Below are 16,621 nucleotides of genomic sequence, written 5' to 3'. Positions count from 1 at the left end.
GACACAATATCAAAAACTCCAAAATCCCTTCAATGACACAATGCACTAGTGCAATAGTCTCTTAGCTCTGGATTTCATAATTCTCTTACGTGACATAAACTTGGGTACTAACATTGGTATTAATGAGAATCCACAGTAAATATGTACTTGGTGAAGTCCTTGATACTCGATACAAATAATCATGGAATACTTAAATACGTGATGGACACTCGTCTGAGCTCCGTATAAAGTAGTAGTCAGATAATAACATGGCTTGGTAAATACATGGCATGTACATGGCATGTTTAAAGCATCAACATGACGTGGTAAAACGTCTCCTTATAATCATGTGGTTACAAGGGCTCGTGATAATCTTAATTCCTTATGGGCAGATAACAGTACTCATAATCTTTAGTCATTCATCAGGTCGGCAAAAGAGAGTCAATAGGGGGCAGTTACTCACAAAACTAGAGGGGCAGACAGAGTCAGGTCGATAAACGTAGCATGGTAGGAATCGCAGAAAGCGATGATAACCCTAATGAAGGATGGAAAGTCACAGTGGAAACACAGAGGATCTGGCAGGGAACGGAGGGCTGAACTTAAATAGTGAAGGGAAACACATGTAAACAATTAGTAGTGGTGATGAGTGGTAAAGCTGGATGAAATGAACAGGGAGCAGGAAGTGGAGAAAAGGACTACAAAGCAAAACTCCAGAACAGGAAGTAAGCCAGAACATGACAGGATCAACTCAGGAACAGATTCCAGAATTAAAAGGGTATCCACTCGGGAGGTCAACTCAAGAACAGACTCAGAAACAAAGAGGAATTGCTGGAAGCAGATGACACAGGGACAGAGCAGAGCTGTTGGTTGTTAGTCAAACTAAAGCATCATGCATCTCACAACCAATGCGGCTGTGTTGTCAAAGTCTAAGATAGCAGTATTAATTCCATTCCATTCACCTTTTACCATAAACACAAATACAAATAAATACATAAATACAAAAAGATTTAATTTTGCCAATAAAACATAATTTTAGTTAGGCTTGATTAGTCTTTTTTTTATTAAAAAGTTTTAACAGTTTTCTGAAATGTTGACTAAATTATTGAGAACAATCCACACATTAAGATATAAACTGTAAACCTAACTTTAAATTGTGTTATTTTAATCTCTTCCATGGAAGAAGACAATGTCCTTCAGTTCATTGCCTGCTCACAGTCTTTAACTTGCTTCAGTGTGCAACATTATTCTGCATTTTACTACCATTACTTTAACAGCTCAGCTGAAAGAGAATACACAGATGAGGAGACTCTTTTCTTGGTGCAAAGAAAAAGGGCAACCATAAAGTTTTTCATTATTTTTTGTGAGAAGGCCAGGAAATAGACTTATAATGACATGCTTGTTTTCATTCATGAGTGAACTGACTTAAGCCAAAGCATTATTATTCCTCCACCCGATTCCCGCCATTCCACGTTCTATCCTCCAGTGCCTCCTTAACTTCTACTTGTAGTGAAATGAGCTGCAGCTCCCTGCTTTCAGGTGATCTTATGCTCAGTTGTGGCAGCTGTCAGATAAAAATTGTGCCTTATAGCTATGATACTGTCCATGATTGCCACCCTACCATGAGCTCATTAGTGCTGTTGCATGCCTGTTGTTATTTGGCTGTAGCGGGTTGTTTACAGCAGTAAGCACTGATTGCCGGAACAGGTGCTGCAGCAGTTCCCACTGGCTCATGGCCATCAGAAGCATAAAATATGCTCACTTAAATTTAACCAAGCAGAAAAGTGTGAGTTTAGGTAAGCAGATGTCCCTCATTTTGTTAGGACAGTTACATGATCTTTGTGCTGACACAGCTCCAGAAAATAGCCTCGTATTGGCTTCTGGATTCACTGTCTAATTAGAAGTAATAATTTAATTCCAATAATTTCTTATCTCATTAACATACAGCATAGTCATATAAAAAAAACAAATTTCAAATGAATTAATTCCAGTCAAGAATGAATGGTAAATAGTCTACATTTATATTGCGCTTTTCTACCTATTGGCACTCAAAGCGCTTTATACTGCTTCTTATTCACCCATTTGCACTCACAATCACACACACACACTCATACACCGATGGGGGAGCTGCTATGCAGCTGGCCAACACCAACTAAGTTGGGGTTCAGTGTCTTGCTCAAGGACTTTTTGACATGTGATCAGAGGAGCCGGGGATTAAACCAACAACTGTGAGATTGGTGGACAACGACTCTACCTTCCTGCGCCACAGTCACACAGGGAGGAAGCAGCAATGTCTACCTTTGGAAATTCTGGGAACCACATGTAGGCCTGTATTCAGAGATCTAGGTGGTCTTCTGGGATGATGTGGTACTATGAGGTCTTTGATACATGATGGAGCTTGACTGTTTAGAGCTTTATATGTAAGAAGAAAGGTTTTAAATTCTATTCTAGATTTTATAGGAAGCCAATAGAAAGAAGCTAGTGAAGGTGAAATATGATCTCTCTTGCTAATGCCAGTAACCACTCTTGCTGCAGCATTTTGGATAAGATGCAGTCTTTTAGTTCTTTCAGTTCTTCCTTCTTCAGAAATTTAGAAGAATCTCATTTAGCAAATAGTTTAAAAATGTACAAAAAAGCTATACGTGATGCCAGAACAGCATATTATTCATCATTAATAGAAGAAAACAAGAACAACCACCGGTTTCTGTTCAGCACTGTAGCAAGGCTGACTAAGAGCCTTAGTTCTATTGAGCCTAGTTTTCCCTTAACTCTGAGCAACAATGACTTCATGACTTTCTTTATGAATAAAATTGTAGCAATTAGAGAGAGAATTCATCAGTTCCACCCCCAAAATATTACAGATAGATCTTCACGTACAGCAGTGCTATAATGATCGATTAGGCCCCAATCCCTCTTAGACTGCTTTTTTACCCATCGATCTCTCTGAGCTAATTTCAATTATTACCTCATCTAAACCAACTATCTGTCTGCTAGACCCTATTCCAACTAAGCTGCTCAAGGAAGCTTTACCCTTAATAGATACGTTCATATTAGATATCATCAATCTATCTTTAGAAGCAGCCTATGTACCACAGGCCTATAGGGTAGCTGTAATTAAACCATTACTTAAAAAACCCTGTCTTGACCCAGGTGTTTTAGCCAATTACAGACCAATATCTAATCTCCCCTTTATTTCTAAAATAATTGAAAAAGTAGTTGCAAAACAATTATGTGAAGACTTTCAGTCACGATTTAGAGTTTAGATAGTACAGAAACAGCACTGGTAAAAGTCACCAACAATCTTCTCATGGCCTCAGATAATGGAGTTATCTCTATACTTGTTCTGTTAGATCTTAGTGCTACATTCAATACCATTGATCATAACATTTTATTACAGAGACTGGAACATGAAATTGTTATTAAAGGAACTGCACTAGGTTGGTTTAAATCTTATCTATCTGATAGACTTCAATTTGTTCATGTTAATGATGAATCCTCCATGCACACAAAGGTTAGCTATGGAGTTCCACAAGGCTCTGTCTTAGGACCAATACCTTTAGTTTATATAAGTTTCCTTTAGGCAACATTATTAGAAAGCACTCCATAAATTTCCACTGCTATGCTGATGATACCCAGCTATATTTATCTATGGAACCAGATGAAAATAATCAGTTAATAAAGCTTCAAGCATGCCTACAAGACATAAAGGCCTGGATGTCACACAATATTTTCCTTTTAAACTCAGACAAAACTGAAGCCATAGTATTCGGGCCCAAAAATCTCAAAGATATTATGTCCAACCATATCGTTACTCTAGATGGCATAAGTCTGGCCTCCAGTACTACTGCAAGGAACCTTGGAGTTATTTTTGATCAGGATTTGTCCTTTACCTCACATATAAAACAATTCTGTAGAACAGCCTTCTTCCACCTACGGAACATTGCCAAAATTAGGAGCATCCTGTCTCAAAGTGATGCCAAAAAACTGGTCCATGCATTTGTTACCTCTAGGTTGGACTACTGTAATTCCTTACTTTCAGGATGCCCCAGTAACTCCCTAAAGAGCCTGCAATTAATCCAAAATCATATTTCACCTTCATTAGCTTCTCTCCATTGGCTTCCCATTAAATCTAGAATAGAATTTAAAACCCTACTTCTTACATATAAAGCTCTGAATGGTCAGGCTCCATCATACATAGAAGATCTCATAGCACCATATCATCCCAGTAGACCACTTCGCTCTCAGAATGCAGGCCTACTTGTGGTTCCCAGAATTTCCAAAGGTAGAATCAGAGGTAGAGCCTTTAGCTATCAAGCTCCTCTCCTGTGGAACCAGCTCCCAGTTCAGATTCGGGAAGCAGACACCCTCTCTACTTTTAAGTCTAGGCTTAAAACCTTCCTCTTTAATAAAGCATATAGTTAGTTATAGTTATGCTGCTATAGGCTTAGACTGCTGGGGGACCCATCCCCAATGCATTGAGCTCCTCTCCCCTTCTTGACCCTCTCTCCTCTCATCTCACCCCGCAATTGTCACCACTGTATGTCATTACTCTGTGTGTTCTCTCCCGTAGTTGTCTTTGTCCTTCTCTGTCCCCCTCTCTCTATTCCTTTCTGCAGGTATTCCCGGCTTTGAAGCTGTATGTCTTCTAGCGTGCAGCTACTGGTCCTACCAATCTGCCCGATGTTTTGTTGTTGCTTTTTGTTGCTCTGTTCTTTTCTGTATTCACTTTCCACTCACCCCAACCGGTCGAGGCAGATGGCCGTCCACCCTGAGCCTGGTTCTGCTGGAGGTTTCTTCCGTTAAAGGGAGTTTTTCCTCTCCACTTTTGTCTATGGTTTACTCCAGGGGGAATTGTTGTGTTCTCTCTATACATCTTTATAATCTTGACTTTATTCTGTAAAGTGCCCTGAGATGACTTTGTTGTAAATTGGCGCTATATAAATAAAGTTGAATTGAATTGAAAAAATTTTAGGGAGTTACTGGAGCATCCCGAAAGTAGGGAATTACAGTAGTCATGTACAACAGTGCTAGAATCATCAATACCTATTAGACTACTTTTTACCCATAAATCTTGCTGAGCTAACTTCAACTATTACCTCATATAAAATAACAACCTGTCTGCTAGACACTATTCTAACTATACTGCTAAAGGAAACTTTACCCTTAATAGACACGTTCATATTAAATATCATCAATCTATCTTTAGAAACAGGCCATGTACCACAGGCGTATAAAGTAGCTGTAATAAAATCACTACTTAAAAAAACCCAGGTGTATTAGCCAATTATGGATCAATATCTAATCTCCCATTTATTTCTAAAATCCTTATAAAGTAGTAAAGCAATTATGCGACAACCTGTACAGGAATAATTAGTTTAAAGGCTTTAAGTCAGGAGTTAGAGTTCATCATATTACAGAAACAGCACTGGTAAAAGTCACCAACAATCTTCTGTTGGCTTCAGATAATGGGCTAGTCTCTTTACTTGTTCTTTTAGATCTTAGTGCTGCATTTGACACCACTGACAACAACATTTTATTACAGAGACTGGAACATTAAATTGGGATTAAAGGAACTGCACCAGGTTGGCTTAAATCTTATCTATCTGATAGATTCCAGTTTGTTTATGTCAATAATGAATCCCCCACAGACGAAGGTTAGTTATGGAGTCATGCAAGGCTCTGTGTTAGGACCAATACTTTTTACTTTATATATTTCTCCTTTAGGCAACATAAATTTCCATTGCTATGCTGATGATACCCAGCTACATCTATCTATGGAACGAGATGAAAAATCAAGCTTTTAAGCATGCCTACAGGACATAAAGACCTGGATGTCCCACACACATATGCTGTCCAACTATATTGTTACTCTAGATGGCATAAGTCTGGCCTACAGTACTACTGCAAGGAATCTTGGAGTTATTTTTGAGCAGAATTTGTCCTTTACCTGAGATATAAATCAAATCTCTAGAACAGCCTTCTTCCACCTACGGAACATTGCAAAAATTAAAAGCATCCTGTCTCAAAGTGATGCCGAAAAGCTAGTCCAGCTATTGGTGCTGTTGACCTATAGGGTGCTGGTGGAAATTGGGCTACTGTTGGTTGAAGAAGGAGAGGGGGAAGGCATGTTCATAGGCATAGAGAAGAGGAAAGCCTTCTCTAAAAGTGAAAGTGTAGGACTGATAGTAGGGACTTTGAATGTTGAAACCATGACAGGAAAGGCTAAGAGAAGAGGTGAGCATCTGTGAGCAGCAATATGTTTTTGTGCCTAGAAAGAGTACAACAGATGCAGTATTTGCTTTGAGGATGCTGACAAGGAATATAGAGAAGGCCATAGGGAGTTCCATTTTGTCTTCGTTGATTTAGAGAAAGCGTTTGCCACTCAAGATGTCCACAGTTTCTCTCTGTGCACCCTGTCAAAGAAGTATGCTAGAGAGGTGCAGGACATGTATGAGAGCTGTTAGACTATGCTGTAGGTTGTAACAGATGAATTCAAGGTGGAGGTGGGTCTGCATCAAGGATTGGCTCTGAGCCCCTTCTTGTTTGCTCTTGTAATGGACAGGCAGACAGATTAGGTTAGACAGGAATCTCATGGACTACGATGTTTGCAGATGACATTGTGATCTGTAGCATGAGCAGGGAGCAGGAGCAGGTGCCAGAATATCTAGATAGGTGGAGGTATGCTCTGGAAAGCTGAAGAATTAAGGTTAGCCACAGCAATACAGAATACATGTGTGTGTGAATGAGAGGAACCGTGTGGTGGAACAGGGACTTTAAGTACTTAGGGTCGATGGTTCAGAGCAACGGAGAGTGTGGAAAAGAGTTGAAGAGTGTACAAGCAAGTTGGAAGAGGTGTAGAAAAGTGTGAAGTGTGTTTTGCGATAAGAGTATCAGCGAGAATGAAAGGAAATGTGTTTAAGACGGTGTTGAGGACAGCAATGGAGTATGACTTGGCACTGAAGAAAAGACAGGAGGCAGAGCTGGAGGTTTTAGAGCTTAAGATGTAGAGGTATTCTTAGGGAATGAAGATTCTCTTGGGTGGGATCACGAATGAGTACCTCAGAGGGACAGCTCATGTTAGATGTTTTGGAGGTAAAGAGGCCAGATTGAGGTTGTTTGGACCTGTTCAGAGAACAGATGCTTATATTGGTGGAAGAACGCTGAGGTTTGAACTGCCAACCAGGAGGTCTAGAGCAAGGCCAAAGAAGCAATTATGTACGTTGGTGTAAGAGAAGAGGATGCAGAAGATAGGCTTAGATGAAGGCAGATGGTTTGTTGTGACGGCCCCTTAAAGGGACCAGACAAAAGCCAAAAGAAAGCCAAAAGATGTTGTAGTACTGAATTTTACAGTTTTTTGGGACTGGATGATGACTAGAACATGACTATTCTGGATTTATGTTCAGTATTATACAGTTGCAAGAAAAAGTAATAGCACTCTTAGCGTCATGCAATTTCCTGGTTTTCTGCATAAATTGGTAATAAAAACTAATCTGATGCTCACCAGTGATAAAGCAATAAACACAATATTTCAAGCTTATAAAACCAAAACATATTTAATCTTTTTAATAAAGACAGTTATTTAACAAGTTTGCAGGTAATACTACTATCACTGGCCTGATTCCCACGAATGATAATTCAACTTACAGAGAGGAGGTAGAACCCTGACATTATGGTCAAAAGGACAAAAGGACAAAAACCTCTCAATGTCTCCAAGACCAAGGAGATGGGGTTGGATTTTTGGAGGATAGAGAGAATGTTGTGGAGAATGTTGACAGATTCCACTTCCTCATGGTCCATAGTACTGTAAGTCTTGTAAGACTGCAAACTAGCAACATATCTTCATCAAGAAATTGATTAACTTTGGTACAGACAAGGGTATACACTGTGATGGCCGCAACCTCAGCCACTACCTGGATTTGTTTGGTAAGGTTTTCACTTACCTTAAAATATTCAAGCTCAATTTTGTGTTCACTATTAACCTGTCATAATAAAAAGAAAGCAGCACATTTAATTTAAGTGTTAGGTTTATTTTTTTGCCATAAACAATTAGTCTATGTAGCATGCACATTTGATTAATTCTGTATTGTCAATACTTAAATTAGTTTAATTTAAGACGTGTTAATTTCTCTTTTACTTGATTTATCATTCTACTGGTCAGTGGGTGTTGGCCATCCAAACAATATCTCACAAGCTTTAAATACTTTCTACTATGCCTGGACTGTACCACGTGCCCCACTGGATGCAGGGGGGGGAAATATGGGGAAAGTGTTTCTTTAGTTGTTATAGGTCATTTAAAACTTTAAAAGGTACATTATTTTCTTATTGCCTTTGTATATTTAAAAATGAGAAAATGTAAACTGTATACTGTGTGTTTACAATTTGTTTATTTATAGTAATGTAACCCCTTGTGTCTCAAATTGGTTTGGCCAGCTATTACATATGTAGAGGTGATCTTACACTATCTGATGTCCAACACGTACTTCACTCCGGAGATTGTTGCATGACGAACATTGAACATTTATTGTATTTGTTTCTATACTGCATATCAGCTCCCCCATCGGTGTGTGAGTGTGTGTGTAATTGTGAATGCAAATAGGTGAATGAGAAGCAATGTAAAGCAGTTTGAGTGCCAATAGGCTGAAAAGCGCTATATAGGTGCAGAAAATTTCTGAATTCAATTCAATTCAATTCAATGCAGAGGTAAAGAATGTACATGACTATAAGAACTTAGGGTCAACAGTTCAGAGAAATGGAGTGTGGAAAAGAGTTTAAATGGCATGTGCAAGGAGGTTGGAATGGGTGAAGAAAAGTTACAGGTGTGTTGTGTGATAAGAGTATCAGCCTGAATGAAAGGAAATGTCTTGAGACAAGCAATGTAGGGCTCAGAGACAGTGACACTGAAGAACAAGACATTTTATGCATTTTGGAAAAAGGCTGTAACATAACAAAATGTAAAAAATGTCCACATATCATAATAGATGCCCATTTACAAAGTCTTTATAGACATTTTAGAGACATTCTTTTTTATGACTTTGGACATATATGGGCATATGTAATAGTTTTTGGACATCTTGTCATAACCAAAAAAACATTTTAGGACAAGGAAGTTAGAGGATCTGTAGACATCCAGATCAAACTCCAAACAAGTTGGTCAAAAATAGTCAACAATGTTTTGAATGTCAAATTACCTCTAAATTAGGGCCCAAAAAGATTGATACTGTACTTATCTCTAGACTTGTATAGTGTCTTGTGTCTAGTGTCTGTACTGAAGTACAGAGGGCTTCTATAAAAGGCTATTAAACATAAATAAAATTCCAAATACCCTACAGAACAGGACATCATCTATAACATTTGTGTACTACTAACTGTACATTTGCCGGTCTACTATAAGTCTAGTATAAGTCTAGAAATTGTATTTTACACACATCATATATGGGCAGTTTATTTGGCCTGTGGTATTGTATTATTGTTTTTTTAACAGGGCTTCATGAAGATAAACTTTACCCCCTATTTAAAGGGTAGGTTCACCCAAATGATAAATAAATAAAATAATATGAAAATGTTTGTGTTCTCCATTGTGGTATATGGAAATTTAATTATTAGATATTTGTGTCTGTAAATGTATTTGAATTGCAATAGAATGAAAGTATTTGGAATTTAGTCTGCAGCATGGTTGTACAATTTGTCAGTGTTGACAATCCACACCACAAATCACGATGTATTTTCTTCTGAGGAAACTGCTGAAAGTTTAGTCGGTGGAAAATAACGTAAACCATATGCATTGAATGATATTATAGTGCAGTTACTATTCAAACTGCACATACCATCCTGTGTTCTGTGGATGGGGACTCCCCAGAAAATTTTTACTTAGGACCCCAGAAAGAATGGCCTTATCACAAATGTAGAAAAGGGGGCCTAGATCAGCTACTATTACATGCACACCTTAATTTCTATTATATATATATATATATATATATATATTAGAAATTAATAATTGCATAAATATTCAAGCCTAGATCAGCTTCTATTACATGCACACCTTAATTTCTATTTTATATATATATATATATATATATATATATATATATATATATATTAGAAATTAATAATTGCATAAATATTCAAGCCTAGATCAGCTTCTATTACATGCACACCTTAATTTCTATCATATATATATATAAAATTAGAAATTAATAATTGCATAAATATTCATTTAAAAGTCTCAGTTTGGTCTAATCAGATCTTGGAACCTTCTTCAAGCTAATTTCAGATTCATCCACATGCCTACAGGCAAATCCTCACTGAGATTTTATTCAACCTTTTTTTTACTTTTTCATTAAACTCTCCTACAAACTCTGACTTTCATTCACAAATACACAAATACTCTATGCAAACCCTTGAAAATACATTAAGTATACATAAATGAGCAGCATAGCTATAGACAATAATAATGGTGAGACCATTGAGGAGACTGTGAAATGGTAAATTTGCTGAATATTATTGACATGATATTATTTGTCTGCACAAAGCCAAGTGCCTTTTGAATAGAGATACTTCCATTAGTGTTAATATCATTGCTCTTTTCAATAATTATTTCCTGTAGGTTGTGAGTGTGGGATATTTATTTTCTAAATGTCCAAATTTGATTTCCAGTTAAATATGCTGATTATATTTTCCGGTGTTATTCGTTGCAACAACTGGACCACTCTGGCAGATATGCTATAAATATACTGTTAATACACATTACTTTCTGTAACGTTAGTGTAGAATCACACTGCAAGTAACTAAAAAAAAGTACTCACCTGTGTTTTCCTTGTTGATGATGAAATCTCTACTGTCAGCATGGTGTTGATGGAGAGAAATTGGCTATGATTGTACTTTTAGGCAACGTGAGATATAGTGCTTTTCTGCCTGTTGCTTTTCACTGCTTCTCGTTTACTCATTCATACTCAGAAACCAATGGGGGAGCTGATATGTAGAGGGCCTACACTCACTGGGAGCAACTAAGTTGGGGTTCAGTGTCTTGCTTAAGGACACAGGACAGGACAAGGATATCTCACTGAAGGAGCTGGGGATCGAACTGACAACTCTGGGACTGTTGGACGACCGCTATACCTCACGCACGACAGAATGACTGTGGTACGTGCATTCTGAGGGTAGCTTAAATTACAAGGTATTTACCCTTTAGCTGTGTGTGTTGTCAAATACAGACCAATATCCAGTACTTCCATTATTTCTGAAATTCTAAAAAAAGCAATTATGTGACAACCTTTCCAGGAATAACCCGTTAAAGATTTCCAGTCAAGATTTAGAGTATGTCAAAATACAGAAACAGCACTGGAGAAAGGGAACTTAGTGCTGCATTTGACAACATTTTATTACAGTGACAGGAAGATGTCACTGGGAATAAAGAAACTGCATTCCAGTTTGTTCATGTTAATGATGAGTCTTCTGAGAAAAGCTTGGTCCTAAAATTTCACACTTACTTGAGTTGGCATAGCTTTGAACTCCAGTACTACTGAGAGCCAACCCAAGTTATTTCTGAACCTGCATTTGTCCTTCACCTCACAAATAAAACATACTATAGAACAGAATTTGTGGAATATTAACAAAATTAGGAGCATGGTCTCAAAATGATGGCGAAAAACTAGTCCATGCATTTGTTACTTCTAGATTGAACTACTGTAATTCCCACTTATTAGGATGTCCTCCTCCCTCTAATTAATCATAAATGCTGCAGCAAGACTAGATGCAAGAGAGGTCATATTCTGCCTTCACCAACTTCTCTGCATTGGCTTCCCATAAAACCTAAAACAGAATTTACCCTCCTCCTAAAATACAAATAACACATGGTCAAGCTCCATCATATCTGAAAGACCACCTGATCTCAGAGTGCAGGCCTGATTATGGTTCCCAGAGTTTCCAAAAGTATAGAATGGGAGACAGAGCCTTATAGCCATCTCCTGTGGAACCAGCTACCAGTTCAGATTCAAGAGACAGACAACCACTCCACTCCACTTTTTTTTTTGATAAACCGTACACTTAGATATTGCTCACTGACTCTAAACAAGCTCTTAGTTATGCTGCTTTAGACTTAGACTGGGTAAGTCCCATGAGTATTTCTGTCTACAGACCCTGTATCTGTCCTGTGTGAGGATTAATAGCTTCATCTGAACTCCTTACTCACAACTCTTCTCCTTCTCAATAAAGCAACAAAAGTGTTGATAATTAGCAACTTCTAGGTCTGGCCCCAGGGATGAATGCATACATTAATTGTTTTAAATGTGCTGATAATGATCTTTGCAAATTGCAGTGCAGCATAAAGGAAGTGTGTGACCAGGGAAGAGATGAAGAAAATGTTTCTATAAACTAGTTCAGGGTCAGCTCTGACATTACTGACACATTATGGATACAGATTAGGAGATGCTTTATGAATCTAACAAAAAACACATTATATTTTACTATTTACTACACAAAGAACAAATGCACATGAGATAAATTTAGGTCCTCTGTTGACCAGTTGAGCTAAATTTGAGCGAAACAAGAACACACTGAATTAAAGCACTGTGTACCATTCTGTTATACAGTTTGACTTTTTGTCCTGTTGACTATTTTAAAATTACACCCAAAAGGAATATTTTGTAAGTTTCAATTTTCCACATAAGCAAGCTGCAGGTAAGGGTGTTTTTACACCTCTATGGTTCCATTGAAATGAACAAATGTATGTCAATTTGTTCTAACAAAAGAATCTAAATTTACTGATCTCCTGTGTGTATGAGGCATAATTCTCCCTGTTTGACAGATCAGACCAAAACCTAATAGAACCACAGTACTATACAAGTCCATAATAAGACAGTCACCCATTTCCATCATCCATTTCCTCATCTGTTGGCATTTTAATGTCAACATCGGGAAATTCAGAAACAACCTGTTATGGATGTCTATCGATGTGGACCCAGAGTAATGTGGTGATATGTTAGGTCTCCACACACAGCACCTCTGCAGACAAATGTACCTTCATGTCCTTCCCTCAGTAACATATATAGGTGTTGTAGGGGGAGGGGGATTTTTTTTTTACATGCTGTTTGTGGTTGCACGTTAAATAAAGTCAATGTGGACCACATCAGTGTTTTTTCAGTAACATAAGAAATGTGACAGTTCACACTATGTTTCTTACTCTTTTTACCACCCTCCACTTCCAGCTCTGGCAGCTGACTGCGGGTGTCACTCTCTATTAGCCAGTCTCTATTAAAAACTTTCTGCCACAGCCTCAGCAAACCAAACATTACATACATGTCAAACTTTAAATCTGTTTCTCTCTCTATTCTCCACCAATTAATCAGATAAGTGCTCCATGGATCCTTATCAGTCTACGCGATCTCTGCTAGCCTCTGCTTGCCATAACCTTATCTCTGCCTTTGTCCTGCACTTCGTCTTTGCCATCTCACCATCGACACCATCTCCTTCGATCTTACAATCAATCACCGATATATTAAACTCTAAACTTCCTCTTCGGCATCATCATCTCCTTCCACCGCAAAATATGTCTAGAACCTGGGGGTTTATTGGCTTCTTTCATGGCCTGTCACCCTATGTTATAAGCTAAATTCACAACAGGGCCTAAGCACCAAATCCTACCTTTTCATTCATGCACACTTGGGCAATAAACTGACATTAAAGCTATTCCAAAATAATATTCTTTTGTTGCTCCTGATTAAAATATGTTTATATGTCTAACTTTGGTAAAGATGAGATCACATTTTATTACCAACTTGTGCAGAAAATTTGAATTAAATAATAAAAAATAATTCACTTCTTTGCCACTGTAGTTTACCATTCTTTCCCGTTAGGTTGCCCGACTTTCTTCATTATTTACATTTAAATCAATATCATATTAAGGCATTTGATAAACTGGTCTTGCAGCATTTTCAGTTTGGTTTGAGTCCAGCTGATGACTTAAGTTGCATGTAAGACCCTCACTCTTTTACCCCATGTTTCCAGTTTATATCTCCAATGTCCTTTATAAATAACAACTACAGTACCCAGAAATATATATAAAAAAAGTTTTGGTTTGCATATTTGTAACTTGCAACTTTCTTTAGATAAAAGTATCTGCCAAACATTTAGATCAATACCTACGTGTGTAACTGACATTACCCACAGTAATAATTGACTTGATTACTATTTTTGGCATCATCAGGAAGCAGCTGTTTTAAGAGAAAGCTTTATCTGCTTTATCTGCAACTATCAGATTGTAAACTATTTAAACTAGTCTCAGACCTAGCCTGCCTCTACTACCTGACATCATACTCAAAGAAAAAAAATTGGAGGTGATTCCTTTGCTGTGAATAAAAGATCAGGTTAGAATACAACTATAAACCTGACACTTCTGTAAGATCTAACATAGCAAGCAGTCACCCTTATTTTGACACATGACAGTGAGGAAGGTCTCAATCTAAAATACTGAAGTGGACCATTTAATCTGCATTAGTCTTTACTGAGACAAATAACAAATGTTAACCTTGACTCATTTTGACACATCAGTTGTCAGCTATCAGCACTAAATAGTCAAGTCAGCCACTGTAAACATCTCTCAGCATGCATCAGGAGGCCAATGAATAGCAATGTGGCCTTGCTCCCTCCGATGCCATGTGAGTGTGTAGTGTATAATGCACTGCAGCAGCAGGACAGGGGTAATTACCACGATCAGAAGAGAGGACCATCAATCACAGGTGAACCACAGGGAGTAAATGAAGCTGACAAGTGAAAGAGAGAATCATTAAACCTTGCATGAAAAATAGAGACAGAGGTAGGTGGAGCAGGAGAGCAAAAAAGCTACACTTCTATTGGTTCCCCCCAAACACCAAGAGTTCATGTCAGAAAATTGCCACCTGCATAATTAATCAGTGAGATTATCTATCTATAAAACCTTTTTTGATTTTTTCTTTACTTCCCTCTACCCCCTAGTTATCACACACCCTACTCATATCAAGTCTCATTTTTTAAACTTAGAAAATTAATAAAGCAGCTGCTATCTACTGATTTTGACTTTGTTATAAACTGCATTTTTAATTTTCACTTTCCTCAAAGGCAATTTACATTTTAGAGTTAAGATACATTATACTTGCTATTTAAATTAGCTACCTCATCAGCATCATTGCTCACATACTTGCATAGTTTGTGTATGTCTGGAGGAGCCTTATTTTGCCTTATCATACATGATGTGAACAGTGGCATTTCTTCCTAATGAATTTCCACTTTTCACAACATAAATAAAAGCCACTGCAACACTTGAAGATGTTAATGGCAGAGACGGCCACTTAGAGGGCGTCCAGAAAGTATTACCAGCACTTAACTTTTTCCACATTTTGTTATGTTACAGCCTTATTCCAAAATGGATCAAATTCATTACTTTCTCAAAATTATACAAACAATACCCCATAATGACAATGTGAAAAATGTTTGTTTGAAATCATTGCAAATATATTAAAAATAAAAAATGAACAAAAAAATGTAAGTATTCATGGTCCTATACCATGACACTCAAAATTGAGCTATAGTGCATCCTCTTTCCAATGATCATCCTTGAGATGTTTCTACAACTCGATTGGAGTCCACCTGTGGAAAATTCAGTTGATTGGACATGATTTGGAAAAGCATACACCTTTCTGTGTGAGGTCCCACAGTTAGTGCTTGTCAGGCCACAAACCAAGCCATAACGTCCAAAGAATTGTCTGTAGACTTCCAAGACAGGATTGTATCGAGGCACAGATTTCGCGGAAGGGCACAGAAAAATTTCTGCAGCATTGAAGGTCCCAATGAGCACAGTGGCCTCCATCATCTGTAAATGGAATACGTTTAGATCCACCAGAACTCTTCCTAGAGTGGGCTGCCCGGCCAAACTAAGCATACGAAAGAGAAGTGCCTTAGTCAAGGAGGTGACTAAGAACCTGATGGTTGATCTCAAAGTGCTCCAGTGTAGAGAAGATCTCTCCTCTTCCAGAAAAAACAACAACTCTGGCTTGGCCTGAATGCCAAGTCTCAGGTCTGGAGGAAACCAGGTAATGCTCACCACCTGCCCAATACCATCCATACAGTAAAGCATGGTGGTGGCTGCATCACGCTGTGGGGATGTTTTTCAGCGGCAGTGTAACTGCTGTTAGAATCAGTTATAGTGATTAAGCTTATGTAATTGTTTTGATTAAATATATAAGGTGCTCACCTGACCCATTGGAAGCAACTTGGGGGTTCAGTGTCTTGCCCAGGGACACTTCAACCTGTAGCTGGGAGCAGGGATCGAACCACTGACCCTGTGGTCCATGGACGACTGCCTTTACCTACCGAGCTACAGCCACCGTTAGTCACTTATATTTTAGTTAAGTCGAATTCTTGTAAATTTGACATTGTACAGTTTTGAAGTAAGGGTTTCCTTAAGTTTGTTATATTATATTTGTGTTATGAATAATTTATTTTCTATCTTATATTTTATGCTTGTTTTATATCACAGAAGAATTGTGTTTTATATTTTTGTGTAATTTATATTTTGACTTTTATTGACTTTTATTCATGTTCATGTTGAACATGCCGTGAGACAACCAAAAAACTTGTTTCCGTGACATTACAGGCAGGAACTGGGCGACTACTC

The sequence above is a fragment of the Channa argus genome, chromosome 23 (genome assembly GCF_033026475.1).
Source record: "Channa argus isolate prfri chromosome 23, Channa argus male v1.0, whole genome shotgun sequence".
Taxonomy (NCBI): Eukaryota; Metazoa; Chordata; class Actinopteri; order Anabantiformes; family Channidae; genus Channa; species Channa argus.
This window is presented reverse-complemented; position numbering follows the sequence as displayed.